The 19,784-nt window shown below is 37.7% G+C and overlaps 1 protein-coding gene and 1 long non-coding RNA gene across 5 annotated transcripts in view; one reads left to right on the top strand and one right to left on the bottom strand.

Annotated features, from left to right (window-relative positions):
- The window catches only part of PCDH9 (protocadherin 9), a 990,584-nt gene that overhangs the window by 227,976 nt on the left and 742,824 nt on the right, over positions 1 to 19,784 (top strand). The window lies entirely within an intron of this gene.
- LOC104668874 lies at positions 845 to 18,260 on the bottom strand. The gene is made up of 3 exons (XR_748907.1): positions 18,045 to 18,260; positions 12,830 to 12,889; positions 845 to 996 (listed from the first exon to the last, which is right to left on the bottom strand). It is a non-coding gene; the product is annotated as an uncharacterized LOC104668874 (long non-coding RNA).

Raw genomic sequence — 19,784 nt, 5'->3', positions numbered from 1 at the left:
TCAATATGTCCCATTTTGAACACAATTTATTATATTTTAAATTAGAGACAAAAATACCTAAATAAAACTGTTAAATAAAAGTAGAGTTGGATGGCAAATACACACAAAAAAGAAGAAGTTCATAGAAGATTAAATTCTCAGGAAGAATAACTTTATTTTGGTGAAAGCGAAGTTCTGAAAAATTAGATTTAGCACATCACTAGTCCTGTTTGGAAACAAAACAGTGGTCATTATTGGTCTCTAAAACTTGGTGAGGGTTTTTCTATCTTCTTAAAAAAGAGAAACGAGAAATGCAAAGATTTAATTCTTAGACTCTTGATTAATTGTAAAATTAATTTTAAAACAGAATAATGACTTTTAGGACAGACTTAATAAATTTAAAATTTCAGACTTGAACACATTTGATTACCATTTTAACAGTATAAAATACAATATCATGTATATGTCTAGATTATAAGCATAAGCATTTTAATATAAATTTTGAGAACATCATTTTATCTATTTTTAAATTTGAGTTTAATTAGGAAGTTATTGACTAGCTTATGAATTTATATAAGAAGCTTTAATATCCTTAGTAAATATCTGTTTAATAGTGAGGTTATTGACATATCAAATTAAAATTTTAATAATAAATATTTTTCTTAATAATTACTCTGCTTTCTATGTTTTAACAATTAATGGTGTGGCTTTACATAAAATCAAACATTTTAAATCTTTTAAATTTTTCACCCCAAGGAAAATCTGAAGATAAAGACATTCTACAAGAGAATCTAACTAGCTTACTTGTTATATAACTAGTGTGGCTGTAACTCTTTCTGAAAACAAGGAGCACATTTCTTGGCATTATTTCACATAATAAATATTTATTTAACAAATGATTCAATACAGCAGAAACCTACATTTTTGGACAGGAACTGTGAGGAACCATCAATAAGCTGAAAATCTTCCTGAGCAAGACTAAATTCTTACAAGTTTTCTGCCGTGTAGTTATCTGTACTGGCAGAAATTGAAACAAGGCAAGTAAGAAGTAAAAGCTAAAGAAGCCTAATATAGCTAATATATCCAAGTTTGGGAGTGACAAAGATGGCCTCCTCAAGGTTCTGCTCTTAAAGCAGGGTACCTGGGATTCACTGTTACCTTGGGGGACTCTGCCGTCCTCTCTGCCCTCCTAAGCATACACAGCCCCATCTGTTCCTGTTGTTTCTTTTTTTTTTATTTTATTTTTATTTATTTATTTTTTTCATTTTTTTATTATACTTTAAGTTCTAGGGTACATGTGCATAACGTGCAGGTTTGTTACATATGTATATTTGTGCCATGTTGGTGTGCTGCACCCATCAACTCGTCAGCACCCATCAATTCATCATTTATATCATGTATAACTCCCCAGTGCAATCCCTCCCCCCACCCCCCTCCCCATGATAGGCCCCAGTGTGTGATTTTCCCCTTCCCGAGTCCAAGTGATCTCATTGCTCAGTTCCCACCTATGAGTGAGAACATGCGGTGTTTGGTTTTCTCTTCTTGTGATAGTTTGCTAAGAATGATGGTTTCCAGCTGCATCCATGTCCCTACAAAGGACGCAAACTCATCCTTTTTTATGGCTGCATAGTATTCCATGGTGTATATGTGCCACATTTTCTTAATCCAGTCTGTCACAGATGGACATTTGGGTTGATTCCAAGTCTTTGCTATTGTGAATAGTGCTGCAATAAACATACATGTGCATGTGTCTTTGTAGTAGAATAATTTATAATCCTTTGGGTATATACCCAGTAGTGGGATGGCTGGGTCACATGGTACATCTAGTTCCAGATCCTTGAGGAATCGCCATACTGTTTTCCATAATGGTTGAACTAGTTTACAATCCCACCAACAGTGTAAAAGTGTTCCTATTTCTCCACATCTTCTCCAACAACTGTTGTTTCCTGATTTTTTAATGATTGCCATTCTAACTGGTGTGAGATGATATCTCATTGTTTTTTGCATTTCTCTGATGGCGAGTGATGATGAGCATTTTTTCATGTGTCTGTTGGCTGTATGATTGTCTTCTTTTGAGAAATGTCTGTTCATATCCTTTCCCCACTTTTTGATGGGGTTGTTTGTTTTTTTCTTGTATATTTGTTTGAGTTCTTTGTAGATTCTGGATATTAGCCCTTTGTCAGATGAGTAGATTGCAAAAATTTTCTCCCATTCTGTAGGTTGCCTGTTCACTCTGATGGTAGTTTCTTTTGCTGTGCAGAAGCTCTTTAGTTTAATGAGATCCCATTTGTCAATTTTGGCTTTTGCTGCCATTGCTTTTGGTGTTTTAGACATGAAGTCCTTGCCCATGCCTATGTCCTGAATGGTACTACCTAGATTTTCTTCTAGGGTGTTTATGGTATTAGGTCTAATATTTAAGTCTCTAATCCATCTTGAATTAATCTTCGTATAAGGAGTGAGGAAAGGATCCAGTTTCAGCTTTCTACTTATGGCTAGCCAGTTTTCCCAGCACCATTTATTAAATAGGGAATCCTTTCCCCATTTCTTGTTTCTCTCAGGTTTGTCAAAGATCAGATGGCTGTAGATGTGTGGTATTATTTCTGAGGACTCTGTTCTGTTCCATTGGTCTATATCTCTGTTTTGGTACCAGTACCATGCTATTTTGGTTACTGTAGCCTTGTAGTACAGTTTGAAGTCAGGTAGCGTGATGCCTCCAGCTTTGTCCTTTTGACTTAGGATTGTCTTGGCAATGTGGGCTCTTTCTTGGTTCCATATGAACTTTAAAGCAGTTTTTTCCAATTCTGTGAAGAAACTCATTGGTAGCTTGATGGGGATGGCATTGAATCTATAAATAACCTTGGGCACCATGGCCATTTTCACGATATTGATTCTTCCTATCCATGAGCATGGTATGTTCTTCCATATGTTTGTGTCCTCTTTTATTTCACTGAGCAGTGGTTTGTAGTTCTCCTTGAAGAGGTCTTTACATCCCTTGTAAGTTGGATTCCTAGGTATTTTATTCTCTTTGAAGCAATTGTGAATGGGAGTTCATTCATGATTTGGCTCTCTGCTTGTCTGTTACTGGTGTATAAGAATGCTTGTGATTTTTGCACATTGATTTTGAATCCTGAGACTTCGCTGAAGTTGCTTATCAGATTAAGGAGATTTTGGGCTGAGACAATGGGGTTTTCTAAATATACAATCATGTCATCGGCAAACAGGGACAATTTGACTTCTTCTTCTCCAAACTGGATACCCTTGATTTCTTTCTCTTGCCTGATTGCCTTAGCCAGAACTTCCAACACTATGTTGAATAGGAGTGGTGAGAGAGGGCATCCCTGTCTTGTGCCAGTTTTCAAAGGGAATTTTTCCAGTTTTTGCCCATTCACTATGATATTAGCTGTGGGTTTGTCATAAATAGCTCTTATTATTTTGAGGTACGTTCCATCAATACCGAATTTATTGAGCGTTTTTAGCATGAAGGGCTGTTGAATTTTGTCAAAAGCCTTTTCTGCATGTATTGAGATAATCATGTGGTTCTTGTCTTTGGTTCTGTTTATATGCTGGATTATGTTTATTGATTTGCGAATGTTGAACCAGCCTTGCATCCCAGGGATGAAGCCCACTTGATCATGGTGGATAAGCTTTTTGGTGTGCTGCCGAATCTGGTTTGCCAGTATTTTATTGAGGATTTTTGCATCGATGTTCATCAGGGATATTGGTCTAAAATTCTCTTTTTTTGTTGTGTCTCTGCCAGGCTTTGGTATCAGGATGATGTTGGCCTCATAGAATGAGTTAGGGAGGATTCCCTCTTTTTCTATTGATTGGATCAGTTTCAGAAGTAATGGTACCAGCTCCTCCTTGTACCTCTGGTAGAATTCAGCTGTGAATCCATCTGGTCCTGGACTTTTTTTGGTGGGTAGGCTATTAATTGTTGCCTCAATTTCAGAGCCTGCTGTTGGTCTATTCAGGGATTCAACTTCTTCCTGATTTAGTCTTGGAAGAGTGTAAGTGTCCAGGAAATTATCCATTTCTTCTAGATTTTCTAGTTGATTTGCGTAGAGGTGTTTATAGTATTCTCTGATGGTAGTTTGTATTTCTGTGGGGTCCGTGGTGATATCCCCTTTATCATTTTTTATTGCATCTATTTGATTCCTCTCTCTTTTCTTCTTTATTAGTCTTGCTAGCGGTCTGTCAATTTTGTTGATCTTCTCAAAAAACCAACTCCTGGATTCATTGATTTTTTGGAGGGTTTTTTGTATCTCTATCTCCTTCAGCTCTGCTCTGATCTTAGTTATTTCTTGCCTTCTGCTAGCTTTTGAATGTGTTTGCTCTTGCCTCTCTAGTTCTTTTAATTGTGATGTTAGAGTGTCAATTTTAGATCTTTCCTGCTTTCTCTTGTGGGCATTTAGTGCTATAAATTTCCCTCTACACACTGCTTTAAATGTGTCCCAGAGATTCTGGTATGTTGTATCTTTGTTCTCATTGGTTTCAAAGAACATCTTTATTTCTGCCTTCATTTCATTATGTACCCAGTAGTCATTCAGGAGCAGGTTGTTCAGTTTCCATGTAGTTGAGCGCTTTTGAGTGAGTTTCTTAGTCCTGAGTTCTAGTTTGATTGCACTGTGGTCTGAGAGACAGTTTGTTATAATTTCTGTTCTTGTACATTTGCTGAGGAGTGCTTTACTTCCAACTATGTGGTCAATTTTGGAATAAGTGCAATGTGGTGCTGAGAAGAATGTATATTCTGTTGATTTGGGGTGGAGAGTTCTATAGATGTCTATTAGGTCCGCTTGGTGCAGAGATGAGTTCAATTCCTGGATATCCTTGTTAACTTTCTGTCTCGTTGATCTGTCTAATGTTGACAGTGGAGTGTTGAAGTCTCCCATTATTATTGTATGGGAGTCTAAGTCTCTTTGTAAGTCTCTAAGGACTTGCTTTATGAATCTGGGTGCTCCTGTATTGGGTGCATACATATTTAGGAGAGTTAGCTCTTCCTGTTGAATTGATCCCTTTACCATTATGTAATGGCCTTCTTTGTCTCTTTTGATCTTTGATGGTTTAAAGTCTGTTTGAGCAGAGACTAGGATTGCAACCCCTGCTTTTTTTTGTTCTCCATTTGCTTGGTAGATCTTCCTCCATCCCTTTATTTTGAGCCTATGTATGTCTCTGCATGTGAGATGGGTCTCCTGAATACAGCAGACTGATGGGTCTTGACTCTTTATCCAGTTTGCCAGTCTGTGTCTTTTAATTGGAGCATTTAGTCCATTTACTTTTAACGTTAATATTGTTATGTGTGAACTTGATCCTGCCATTTGATATTAACTGGCTTTTTTCTCGTTAGTTGATGCAGTTTCTTCCTAGCCTCGATGGTCTTTACATTTTGGCATGTTTTTGCAATGGCTGGTACCGGTTGTTCCTTTCCATGTTTAGGGCTTCCTTCAGGGTCTCTTGTAAGGCAGGCCTGGTGGTGACAAAATCTAAGCATTTGCTTATCTGTAAAGGATTTTATTTCTCCTTCACTGATGAAACTTAGTTTGGCTGGATATGAAATTCTGGGTTGAAAATTCTTTTCTTTAAGAAGGTTGAATATTGGCCCCCACTCTCTTCTGGCTTGTAGAGTTTCTGCCGAGAGATCTGCTGTTAGTCTGATGGGCTTCCCTTTGTGGGTAACCCGACCTTTCTCTCTGGCTGCCCTTAAGATTTTTTCCTTCATTTCAACTTTGGTGAATCTGGCAATTATGTGTCTTGGAGTTGCTCTTCTCGAGGAGTATCTTTGTGGTGTTCTCTGTATTTCCTGAATTTGAATATTGGCCTGCCCTACTTGGTTGGGGAAGTTCTCCTGGATGATATCCTGAAGAGTGTTTTCCAACTTGGTTCCATTTTCCCCCTCACTTTCAGGCACCCCAATCAGACGTAGATTTGGTCTTTTTACATAATCCCATACTTCTTGCAGGCTTTGTTCATTTCTTTTTCTTCTTTTTTCTTTTGTTTTCTCTTCTCGCTTCATTTCGTTCATTTGATCCTCAATCGCTGATACTCTTTCTTGCAGTTGATCGAGTCGGTTACTGAAGCTTGTGCATTTGTCACGTATTTCTCGTGTCATGGTTTTCATCTCTGTCATTTCGTTTATAACCTTCTCTGCATTAATTATTCTAGCTATCAATTCTTCCACTCTTTTTTCAAGATTTTTCGTTTCTTTGCGCTGGGTACGTAATTCCTCCTTTAGCTCTGAGAAGTTTGATGGACTGAAGCCTTCTTCTCTCATCTCGTCAAAGTCATTCTCTGACCAGTTTCGATCCATTGCTGGTGATGGGCTGTGCTCCTTTGCAGGGGGAGATGCTCTCTTATTTTTTGAATTTCCAGCTTTTCTGCCCTGCTTTTTCCCCATCTTTGTGGTTTTGTCTGTCTCTGTTCTTTGATGATGGTGACGTACTGATGGGGATTTGGTATAGGGGTCCTTCCTGTTTGATAGTTTTCCTTCTGACGGTCAGGACCCTCAGCTATAGGTCTGTTGGAGATTGCTTGAGGTCCACTCCAGACCCTGTTTGCCTGGGTATCAGCAGCAGAGGTTGTAGAAGATAGAATATTGCTGAACAGCAAGTGTACCTGTCTGATTCTTACTTTGGAAGCTTCCTCTCAGGGGTGTACTCCACCCTGTGACGTGTGGGGTGTCAGACTGCCCCTAGTGGGGGATGTCTTCCAGTTAGGCTACTCAGTGGTCAGTGACCCACTTGAGCAGGCAGTCTGTCTGTTCTCAGATCTCAGCCTCCGTGTTGGGAGATCCACTGCTCTCTTCAAAGCTGTCAGACAGAGTCGTTCGCGTCTGCTCAGGCCTCTGCTCTTTCCCCTGTTGTTTTTTAGCTGAGCCCTGCCCCCAGAGGTGGAGTCTATAGAGACAGGCAGGTTTCCTTGAGCTGCTGTGAGCTCCACCCAGTTTGAGCTTCCCAGCAGCTTTGTTTACCTACTTAAGCCTCAGCAATGGCAGGCACCCCTCCCCCAGCCTCGCTGCTGCCTCGAGGTTAGATCGCCGCAGACTGCTGTGTTAACAATGAGGGAGGCTCCGTGGGCGTGGGACCCTCCCGGTCAGGTGAGGGATATATTCTTCTGGTGTGCCCGTTGCTTAAAGCGCGGTATTAGGGTGGGAGTTACCCGATTTTCCAGGTGTTGTGTGTCTCAGTTCCCCTGGCTAGGAAAAGGGATTCTCTTCCCCCTTGCACTTCCCAGGTGAGGCGATGCCTCGTCCTGCTTCAGCTCTCGCTGGTCGGGCTGCAGCAGCTGACCAGCACCGATTGTCCAGCACTCCGTAGTGAGATGTCCCCAGTACCTCAGTTGAAAATGCAGAAATCACCAGTCTTCTGTGTCGCTCGCGCTGGGAGTTGGAGACTGGAGCTGTTCCTATTCGGCCATCTTGCTCCGCCCCCTATTGCTTTTCCCCTGTTGTTTCTTAGATCCCATATTGTCCTCTCTCTAGCTTTCAGTCACAGCCAAACAACACTGGTCCTAATTAAACCAAGGGGATTGACATTCTTTCCTAGGTACTTAGAATGCTGTACCAAGAGCATTCTCAGACCATGCCAGCCAGGGAACAAGCCAGTGCTTTTCCCTTATTGGGATTTCTCTCTACCCTTGTTTGGTAAGTAGTGAGAAAGTAACAAACTAAAACTTGGGATTCCCTGCAGCATGGCATAGCTCCCTATTATTGCCCCTTTACAACTGGTGACATCATTTTCGAGGATATAATTCTTAAAACTTTCAAGACACAATTTTTAAGTGTTGAATTCAGTTTTAAAATTAGTTTGCTGTTTTATATTAAATACCAATGTTGTCAATAGAAGCACAATAACTATTTGAATCTTAAACATCAAGTCGCCGCTTTTATTTATGAAGTTGTTATAAAGTTAAGCTTATGGGCTCTCTAGTTGGAAAATAAACATTTGAATCAGACACACTTATTTGTGTGTTGAACTTATTAGCTACGTCACTTTGGCAAGATAGTTTGGCTTTCTAAGTATTGGTTTAATCTTTTGTGAATGTGGGTAGTTGTAATTGCTATTCCTCATCTACCATTTCATAAATAAATACTTAGAAAACTGATAGGCCCAAGTAAGTATTTGATATATGCAAGTCAAAAAATACCAATAAATATTTTCCATAAATGACTTTAGCACTTTGAAAGGATCAGGAAAGAAATATTTCAAAACAGAAGAAAATATTTTGGTATTTGTTTCTTAGCTTTACACTATTTTAAAGTACAGTGAATATAATCACTTGGTCATGAATTAATCTGGAAATCCCCTTTTTAGCATGGATAGAAGTTAAGAATGGTATTAGTTTCTTGCTGTACAAAGAAATATTGATTCTATTATTTGTGAAATGTATTTTCCCAGAAACATGAATAGGAAAGATGTCGTTACCTATTCCTTTAACAGTTAAATATATTTAACTGTATAAAAATTTATTCCTTAAACAGTTAAATATATTTAATTTATCAGTATGAAACCTAATTATATTTAGTTTAAAAGTTCAAAGAATGTAGAACCTTGAAGTGTACTCCTTAGAACTATAATTGAGTTTGCTCCTCTTCACCTCTTTAAGGGATCTTCCTTTTCTACTGTCATCTATTATCAATATTTCTACTATTTGCTGCTGACTGAAACCTGTATCTCAACTTTGCCTGACATTTCAGACCGAATTAATTGAATTTAGAGATTAAATGACATTTTAACTGGGCCTTGAAGTAGAAGTATGTGTTTGTGAGACTGAGTACAAATGAATGAAATGTACAGTCTGAGCACAGGCAGAGAGGTAGGCAAAAACCCAATCTGCTTGGGAAGCAAGATGTTCTAAAGGATTGGCTAGGGAAATAACTATTATTACAGCATGGACAGAAAGCTGCTTTTGATGGCAAAGGACTCCCAGCACTTCAAAGGAGTTGGTGGTTTATCTTGGGTTATATTTATAGTTAACAATTGACTTAAGCAACGATTGACTTGTTGCTCTTATTTTTTTTAATTGAGCCTTAATAATACTGTATCACAATTGGTGGGTTCTTGGTCTCACTGACTTAAAAAATGAAGCCTTGGACCTTCACGGTATTACAGTTCTTAAAGATGGTGTATCCAGAGTTTGTTCCTTCAGACATTCAGATGTGTCTGGAGCGTCTTCCTTCTGGTGGGTTAGTGGTCTCCCTGACAGGAGTGTAGCAGCAGACCTTTTGAGAAGAGCGTTACAGCTCTTAAAAGTAGCGTGTCTGCATTTGTTCTTTCTTTCTGGTGAGTTCATGGTCTCGCTGGCTTCAGCAGTGAAGCTGCAAACCTTCCCGGTGAGTATTACAGCTTTCATAAGCAGTGTGGACCCAAAGTTTGAGCACTGCCAAAATTTATTGTAAAGAGTGAAACTGTACCACTTCCCCAGAGCAGAATGGGACTACGGAGGGTTACTGCTGGTAAGCTGGGGCAGTCTGCTTTTATTCCCTCATCTGGCCCCACCCACATCCTGCTGATTGGTCCATTTCACAGAAAGCTGATTGGTCGATTTTACAGAGAGCTGATTGGTCCATTTTACAGAGAGCTGATTGGTCTGTTTTACAGAGAACTGATTGGTGTATTTAGGATCCCTTAGGTAGACATAAAAGTTTTCCAAGTCCCCACTAGACTTAGGAGCCCAGCTGGTTTCACCTGGTGCATGCTGCACCGGGCCGTGGTTGGAGCTGCCTGCTAGCAGGGCTCAGTGCCCCCATACTCCTCAGCCTGAGCGGTGGGGAGGCTCCGGCGGAGAGGGAGCCCACCGTGGGGAGGGGCGGGGGGCGGGGGTGGAGGGGTTGGGTTGGCGATGCAGGTCCGGAGCCCTGTCCTGCGGCGAGGCACCTGAGGCCCTGCGAGAACTCTAGTGCAGCGCAGGTGGGCCGGTACTGCTGGGGGACCGGGCACACCCGCCACAGCTGCTGGCCCTGGTGCTGATCCCCTCGCTGCCCTGGGCCAGGGGCACCACTGGCTGCTCTGAGTGCGGGGGCGCGGAGGCTGCGCCCGTGCCCACCAGAACTCACGCTGGACTGTGAGCCCGGTGGCAGCCCCAGTTTCTGCCCACGCCTCTCCCTCCACACCACCTCGCAAGCAGAGGGAGCCAGCTCCGGCCTCGGCCAGCCCAGAAAGGGGCTCCCACAGTGCCATGAAGGGCTGAAGGACTCCTCAAGTGCCGCCAGAGTGGACACGGAGGTTGAGGAGGCACTGAGAGTGAGGGCTGCTAGCACATTATCACCTTTCAGTATGACATTTTGTGACTCTTTCATTGTGTAGAGACTGCATGGGGAGCAGTAGAAAGAATGAATTGAACAACAAGGAATAAAGGAAAGAAGAACAATTAGAATTTAATTACAACACTCTGAGTGGAAGATTGATGGGAAACTAAACTGATAATTCAGTGTAAGGGCTGGTTATAATAGACATTGCAGAGACCACTGGCAGGAATGTGTGAGTAGAAGTGGACCTGGCTAACTATGAGGAAGAGGGAGAAGTCAACCATGCTTGAATTATGTTGTCTTTTATTTTGACAACTGCTGAGTTAAAACTTGGTTTCTTTCACCAACTAAGTAAAAAGGGGGAAAAGGAAGTTTAAGGAAGTAGGGGAGATGTATAGGTTTAATTTGGGAATATATTGATCTGAATGACATATATACATACACACACACAGGTTGGAATCACAATAGGCAGTAGGATTGTGAGAGTACAGAACTCAGAAGAGTGAGCAGAGCTATAGATAGATATTTTAAAACTACTAGTTATTGGCATGTGTTGTAGTTGAAGAACCATTTATGGAGTTTTGCAAAAAACAACTCTATTGGTTGACACATTGCTGTTAATTTTCTTCAATGCCAAGAACTCCTTAAACCAACAATCTCCAGATTATCATCTCCTTGCTATGCCTGCCCTCTTCTAATCTCCTTTATTTGTCCCTCAGGCCCTGGCACATTCTCTTCTCACTTGACACTATTACCACTCTCTAAACTGGATTAATCATTATTTACCCTGAAGGCCCAAATGGGTGTCCAACTTAGGTAATTTTTCATATAAAAATTTCTCATATCACTTTGCACACTCATTGTATAATATCAACAATCACAGTCTGCACCTATATGTCTTTATGATTGCATTGTGAGTGCTATGAGAATTAAACACAAACTGACAGGTTTCATCCTCACTCTATTCTAGTGTTGCATGTAACCAGGCCCAGAAGTTTTATTTTTTCTCTCTTTTCATCCTGATATGGTTTGGTAGTTTTGTTCCCTCTAAATCTCATGTTGAAATACGGCCTCCAGGCCAGGAGCGATGGCTCACGCCTGTAATCCCAGCTTTTTGGGAGACCAAGGCAGGTGGATCATGATATCAAAAGATCAAGACTAGCCTGACCAACATGGTGAAACCTCGTCTCTACTAAAAATACAAAAATTAGCTAAACATAAGTGACACGCGCCTGTAGTCCCATCTACTTGGGAGGCTGAGGCAGGAGAATTGCTTGAACCCGGGAGGTGGAGGTTGCAGTGAGCTGAGATTGCACCACTGCACTCCAGCCTGGGCAACAGAGGAAGACTCTGTCTCAAAACAAGCAAACAAACAAACAGAAAGAAACATGCCCTCCAATGTTGGTGGTGAGCCTAATGGGAGGTGTCTGGGTCTTGGGAGTGCATCCCTCATGAATGGCTTGGTGCTGTCCTCCTGGTAATGAGTTCTCCCTCTCTGAATTCACACAGGATTTGGTAGCTTAAAAGAGCCTGGCACCTTATCCCTCCCTTTCTTGCTCCTGCTCTTGCCATGTGATATGCTGGCTTCCCATCATCTTCTGCTATAATTGTAAGTTTCCTGAGGCCCTCACCAGAAGTAGATGCCAGACCATGCTTCTTGTCCAGTCTGTAGAACCATGAGCCAGATAAACCTCTTTTCGTTATGAATTACCCAGCCTCAGGTATTCCTTTATAGCAATGCAAATGAATGAACACACTTCCTAGATAAAAGATTCAGTGAATGAATGGATAAATTTATTTTGGATATAGCCCAGTTTTCAAGTTCCAATATAATAATCCTACCTTAAGTCTGTGTTATCTCTTGAAAGGAATATTTAGGAGTCTAGTAATCACCTCCCACATTTCCAGTGTCTTTCATATCTAATCAAACTTAACCACTACCTCAAAGCACAATGCTATTTCTGTCAACAACTTTTTCTCTGTTCTTTTCTTCCTTGATGCTGAACACTTAGTTTTCAATTCTATACTGAATTTTCTATAAAATCCTTTAACTTTCCATTTGGAATAAGGTCTTGACCTAACTCGTTAGCTTTTCCTTTCATGATTCTGCAAGAAACCAGAAACTTGCTAGCCAAATAGGACTATTCACATTTGGTCACATTCATTCGGGGATTTCATAATACTATCAGTTTATTTGTACATTTATTCAGTAAACATTTCTGTGTGCTTACTCTGTATCAGTTTGGTACTAGGCTGTGAGCATAAACATAAACTTAATTTATAATGTTGATGCTATTTCCTTTCTTAAAACACTCTCACACTAGCAATGCTTATTAAAATTCTTCACACATCAAGTTACTTATTCCTTTAACAGTTAAATTTATTTAGTTTAAAAGTTGAAAGAATGTAGTAGAATCTTTTTTCAAATATCTCTTTCTCAGTGAGGCCCATCTCACCCACCCTAATTAAAACTATAATCACTTATTCCCAGCATGAAGAACTCAGAATCCCAACTATCCTGTGCTTTCTCTCTTTTTTTAACACTAATGTTCTAACATGTCATATAACATATTTATTACTGTGTATTGAATATTATTTGCCTATACTCACTAGAATACAAGCTTCACAAGATCAGAGAGTGGTAACTATTCACCAATGTACTCCAAATACCTCAAAAAATAGTAACATTCAGTAAAATGTACTGCTGGTAAGATACTCTCTTAATGAAACCTCCTCTGAGAACCCAAGCTTCAGTTTACATAGCACTTTCCTTGTGTCTCTCACATAAGACAGAACATTTTCCTTTATTGTATTTTCCCATTAAATACAAAGCTCTGCAAGACTAGACAGTGTTGTTCACATATTTGTATCTTCCGGAGAGTTTAGCCCATCAGCCCAGTTAATTGCAAATAATTATTGAAAAAAAATAAATGAAGTGAATACACTAACACATAATATACAGTGAAAATAATTTGTATCATTTTTCAAATATTGTGACCCAGTTGGGTCTAAGTAAATTATTGTTTTCTTCATTTAGTTTCTTGTAATTTGAATTTAGTATATCAGAGGATTTTTAGACAGCAGTAATGCAGATGATATGTTCTCTCTGAACTGTTTGAGTATATTTGATATACATAATTTTTCAATCATTTTATAGAATGAGATTGAGCTTTGCCTGAAAGAGGAAAAACTCAAGAAGCAGTAGTCTTTGCTACAGGAAGACACACTATAACAGATGTTCTTTTCTTTTTTTATAGTCACAGAAAACCATCTTAACTTTGTGAAAGTAAAGGGTAGAACTGACACAAACATGGAACAATTCTAACTTCCTAACCCAACCTCAAAACTTAGGGTTTGAAAATTGGTTACAGCTCTTCCTTTCTGTTTCTTAGGGTTTTGTTGTTGTTACTTGTTGTTTTTTTCCCCTTAGTGTTGGACACTTTTATGCACCAGCACTCAAGCAGAGTCTCTCACTGCAGGTGCATTTACCATTTGGGGACCGTGCTGCCCTTGTTTTGTTAGCCTCAGCATTTTCAAAAATCTCACTTTGCCCATGGTGCTTGTGAATATATCACTGTCCACCTCTTTTGCCTTTTGTATTTACCTTGTCTTACGCTTCAGCGTTTCCGATGCCCTTGAGAAGCCATAACCATGCTTTACATTTGAAAGAGTGCCAGCTCATTTAATCAGGCTGAGTTTGAGAGGCATGGATGAATTTATTCTATCTAACATTTAATAAAAAATAATTTTAAAATCTGACTTATGCCATGACATGCTTAGCATTACCCTTCCGGGTTTAAATTTGAGAGTTGTCAGCACCCTCCGTGGTCTGGAAACTGACATGTTATCAATCAAGTGCGTGGGTGACAAGGCTGCTGATGTCCTCTCAAGGCTCTTGCTTAATAATTAATTTTTCATTGCAGGCATGTTCAGTAAATGGATTACAAAACTTAAGCCCGTTTAAAAGGTTTCAGAAATTCATTATTAGTTTTAAAAGATGAATGCACAAATTAACTATCCATGATAGATGAGGCATACCAAATATAGCCAGGTCTTATGTGGTTTTGGCTATATATATATATAGCATAGAGTAGGGTAAAAAGTCAGTATAGTTTTATAGACAATGTCACTGAATCACCGAGGAAGTGATTCTTTTCAAAGGAGACTCAAAAAAGGAGATCTGATGACAAAATTGTGCTTTGAACATTTTCATCTTTTCTGTTGCTCTCAGAAGTCCCCAACCATCTAGTCTCTGGACAGGCTCAGCGCTATTTCTGGAGTCAGTAACTTAGCTTGTTTTTTCCACAGAATAATATTATGATTTAGAATGAAAGAATTCTTATCAGTTATCACACCTTAATTTCCTTAATTAAAGGTCAGTGTCAGTTTTTAAGCTGTTATCTTTCAGCTCCAAACCCACCAGCTTTGTGATTCCCGGTCTAGTCTCAGCACTCTGGATATCTGCTTTGCCATCTGGCTTCTTACTAAGTTTGGCCAATAGGGTACGCTAGAGGGCGACCGAATAGCTGAGGAGAGGGGAGCTACTGCGTCCGGCTTTGCAAGCCATTCCTTTCAGGGTTGCCGCAGCAATGGCACTTCATCCTAGCAGCAGCCATTTTCTGGTTGCAGTCAGTTTCTTGGTTTCTTTTTTGCATTCCTGGAATCAGTCTCATCACTACCCCTTGGAGTTACCAAGAGTCGCCAGTCAGTTTCCTCTCTGTAGAAGGCTGAGTCCTAATTCCATAGGGCTTCTGATAACTCCGAATCCCTTCCTTTTGTTTCCTAAGCTATACAGGTATTCTAGTTTTTCTCGCAATTTTTCATTGCTAGGCTACATCAGTGTCCTTTTACTTTCTTTCCTTTTCTCACTTTTTATTTGTACCCTTACTCCTCCATCAATTAACAATTCCCCATGTTAAATTCTCTCTATTTAAAAAACTAACGTGCTCTCTATATTCCCAACTAGATCTCGGCTGATGCAAATGCCATAGACAATAAATCGATCAGTCAATCAGCAAATCCAATTTCCCTCTAGCTACTAAAGGGACTTAATATAATTGAATGATTATAGAATTCTGATCCCATTTATCTCAAGTCATTGAAACTATTTTACGTATCTTATTATAAAATACGTAATTTCAAAAAAATGATTTTCTAAATCGGGATTCCTACCAGATTATTTCACTGCTTATTCACTCGTTGATTGCTTTGCTCCCACCCTTGTTAGCTTTTGTGTGCCTGTCCTGCATTTTAAACCAAGGTGTGAGGAGGATGATGTAAATAGTAAGATAGTGGCCAAAACTTTGAATCTTTTTCTCTATTTATCATCCTTGTGCAAATTGGTAGGAAGGTCCACTAATTCAGCCTCCCCACTCCCTGTTCCTTCAAAGTAAATGAGAAGCCTCAGGTAAAAAGCAGAGAAGCTACCCAGGTTCTTTTCATTTCTTTATCATCATACTAATAATTTTGCTTTCTGAAATGATTACTCTTACAAGCAGCAAATATATTTTTTAGGAAGTTAGAATTATTGATGTCATGTTTTCATATTCAGTATCCCAAGTAAGCATAAGGTAAATTCAGGAAAATAAATACAACCATTTTCTTGGTTAATTATTTTTAAATTTAATGTGTTCATTTGCTCTTTTAAATATATATTTCATAAATGGTGAGTATGTATTCCATGACATAAAAACTAAGTGTTTTTGTGTAATCACTCAAATGATAACCAGTGTTAGCAATACTTCTGTTTCATGAGACGAGTCATTTCATGAAGATTGCAAATTATTTGTTGTCCCCTCTAGAGTTCATTTCATGGGAAATTTAAATTTTATTGTCTTAACTTGAATGTTAAACATTTCCTTCATTTATGGTATGGCCAGACATGTTTTCTTCTTTGCTGCTATTTTACATTTCAGATGTAGTCTATTCAGGATCATTTTTTATTTAAGGAGGTTATTTTTTTTTTTTTTTTTTTTAGGAGTCAGAGCTTGAAGTGATGAAACACTATCATTCTTTATCTCTGAATTACATGCTAATAAAGACAACTGATAGACAATAATATGATATACTCTGGCCCTAGAAGATCCTTAATAAGAAATTCTGTGGCCTGTTTTCTCTTCTGTGCTATTTTTTGTCTTCTAAGGCAGGCATTTTTATCAGTTCAGTTTGTTGGTGTGACTAGTTCAAACTTGTTCAGGGTTTTATGTCTGAAATAAGTAATCAATTAGCCCAAATATATATATGTGTATATATATATATATATATACACACACATATATATATATATTTCTTTTTTTTTTTACCAACCATTATAATTATCTAAGAATGTCAGGGAATTGTGAAGTGGAAACAAATTAAAAAGAGCTCCAAAATTAAAAGAGCTCATCTTCCAACAGAAGTGTGCTGACATATATTAAAGAATAAATGAATTAATATCACAAAAGAGGAACAGAAGTTAAAAAGAAGACCATTGTTCAGATGGAGTCAGGCTGGTGCACTGCCGAGGAAAGCAAACAGGTTTTCTGAAGACTTGGTACGAATTTCAAGTTGCATCGTTCTGCTGGAGTGGGTGGTTTCCCCAGTATGTTAGATCCATAGCCTGTTCTTGACAGAGTGGCAGTACCTTTCCTCCACTGTACTCTCACCGCTAGCATAGATGTAAAACACAGTAAGTACTCAGAAAATATTTGAAGAGTGCATCTATCAGTAGAGATGATCGAAACATTTGTTTTTCTAAGGGAATATTTTCTGCCTTTCTTCTGCCAGAATCCTCTGGTTATAATCTGCTCACTGCTAGGTCAATAGTCAGAAAACATTATGTAGAGGTTACTGGTCATTATCCTAATATATTTATCAAAAAAACTGGAGTATATGAAACTGCCTTTCATTGCAACATTAGACAAAACACCATTTATCAAATACAGACTTAAAATTGACACCAAATTGGAAGAATATGATCTTAAATTAAAATATATATATACTTAAACATGATAATCTATCTTTATCTACCTTCCTAAATATTAATGCATGAGGCTTCTCTTAATATCTTGAATATGTACTATGATTTTTATATTACCTCTTTTTCTTGTTTCCGTTTATATATATGCTAGTGAAATTTATTAGTATCTTTCATTGAAACACTATTATTTTCTCTGGAGGAAAAGATTTTATTTCCTTTATGAAAAGCATGCTTTACTTCTGAAATACATAATTCATTTTGCTTCAGGTTCTGTTTATTTGTTTTCACATCAACTTCATTCTAAATGTTCATTCAAAGTTATTTTTCAGGCTTGAGTTCAGGTGAAAATGTTAATGGAATTAAAAAGTAATCAAATGAAATTGCAATGTATAAGTCGAATTTGAAGAAAACTGAATTAATAAAGGATTCTGTTTATAAAGAAATCAAAATTATGCTTTCAAAAATATTATGTAACTTGAGAAAGTAATTTTATTTTGAGGTCTCTCATGATTCTTTAATATATATTTTTTCTTATTATGTAAGCTTTTGGTAACATATATAGGAGACAGTTAATTTTGGTAAGGCTACATAATTCATACATTCGTGGTCTTGACATACATGATCAATTACTTTATAATGTCTACTAGCCTCGCTTTTGTCCACTGGACAATGGAAAAAAAAAGTTTCTCATCTATTCTTCTCTATTTATAGTTTTTAGATAGTATTGGATTGATCTAACAAAATTGAGTTTATACCTGCTGATGTCTTGGAGCTCCCTCTTAATTCTGTTATATATAGAGATAAGTTATGGCCTGTTGACAGATTCAGGACACTGTCTCACAGAAAAATAACAAGAAAATATATTACCAACTCTGGTCCAGATGAGATGTGTAACTGGCAAGCTGGAGTCAAGGAGGTCCTTTAAAGAAAAAACACTAATATTAAAAATATATTCAGATGAGCCTTCTGGAAAAGAAAATTAACATTAAACAATAACAAGGAAACCAAACATGATGGAGAGATAATGCTCAGGTCCTATTTTCATGGATATTTTATGTAGTAAGCATATTGTTGACTAGACAAACTTATCTGTTATAAACAACATGGAACATTTTTGTCAAAAATTTGGATAAGTAGGAGCTGGAAGATGGAAATATATTGATTATCTGCTGGATGATGATTACATAAAATTAAGTAAACATAAATCTTAGTATTACTAGAAATTCTGTTTGGCAACATCTACTTTACCCTCTTCAGAGATGTGAATTTGTGAAGTGAGAAATTGCTATCAATTTTGTCACTGAATTATATATATATGTATATTTATGTATATGTTTATATATGTGTATATATGTATATATTTTATATATTATATGTCTTTTATATATAAAATATATATTCTGTATATATAAGTATATACAATATGATATTAATTATTTATTTTATATATAAAAAAGAATCTGTTATATTAAGCAAATGTAAAAACCTAACCTATATGTATATGTATATGTAGGTTCTTATATTTGCTTAATATATTCTTTTAGAATATGAAAAATGTTATATTATTTTGAGAGAAGGAAAGAGAGAGAGATGATGAACTGCATTAACAATTACTGTCACTCAAGTTTTCACCAATCCAGGCATAGCTAATGCTTGGAGTTTGTTGCTTGTGATTGTTTAAAGTATTCCAAGTTGTAGAACTTTATTCTGTTTACCACTCAAGATATAAAGACATACAAGATGGTTATTTAGGCTTCATCCAGTTTAGCCTTTAGATTAATGGGGTCGTTCACTGGACTATTATTAAAATTTGCTAAAGCTTTAAAAATTTTGCAGATAATTACAGAAAAACAAAACAAAGAAACCCAAAACACTTTTTCTTACATCTTAAATATCTTTATTAGTTACAAAAAGTTAATGACACATTTATTATACTGCTATGGCCTGAAATTTTTATTACCTGTCTTTGAAATGCGCTATTACAGAGTGCTTATTTGTTTCTTCTAAGAAGATGGCCTAGGCATTTAGCAGAATAGTAATTCTTAATTGTTCTACAGTGCAGGTAAAAATGCTGTTAGTCTGAGGAAATATCCCTTTTTGCTCAATTTTTTGTTCCCGTTTTGCTAATACCTCACTCTGTTCTTTAATATTCTCTGAGAGTCTGAGGAAGTGGCTGCTATACCAAGTACATATTCAATTGGACATTCTGTCACATAAAGTGAGAATGTAAATTTTAACAATAATTTAGATATCTAAAATAATTCGCAAGTACACAGGATCGTTAGTTCATTATTCATGAATAAAGTGATTTAGAGCTGAAGCTGAGATGAAAGTCTTCCTGGTAAAGAGGTTGAGTGAAAAAAAGGCTTGAGATCATGGAGTAATTTCATAAAGTGCTATTTCTACAATCAAGAAGTGACATTCATTACTTGATAAAATTAGATAAGGAATACATTTTATTCTGTTTCTCAAATAATTGTATTTGTATGAGCATAGGAAGCAAACCATTGGAAAGATGAAATTAAATTTTAGTACATTAAACCGCTACAATCTCTGCGTGAAGGAAGTTTTCTATTCCTAATAGTGATGTGACTTTCTAACTTCATA

This window comes from Rhinopithecus roxellana, chromosome 18 (genome assembly GCF_007565055.1).
Source record: "Rhinopithecus roxellana isolate Shanxi Qingling chromosome 18, ASM756505v1, whole genome shotgun sequence".
In the NCBI taxonomy this organism is placed as follows: Eukaryota; Metazoa; Chordata; class Mammalia; order Primates; family Cercopithecidae; genus Rhinopithecus; species Rhinopithecus roxellana.
Note: the sequence above shows the minus strand (reverse complement) of the source record. Positions and strands in the feature narration are given on the sequence as shown.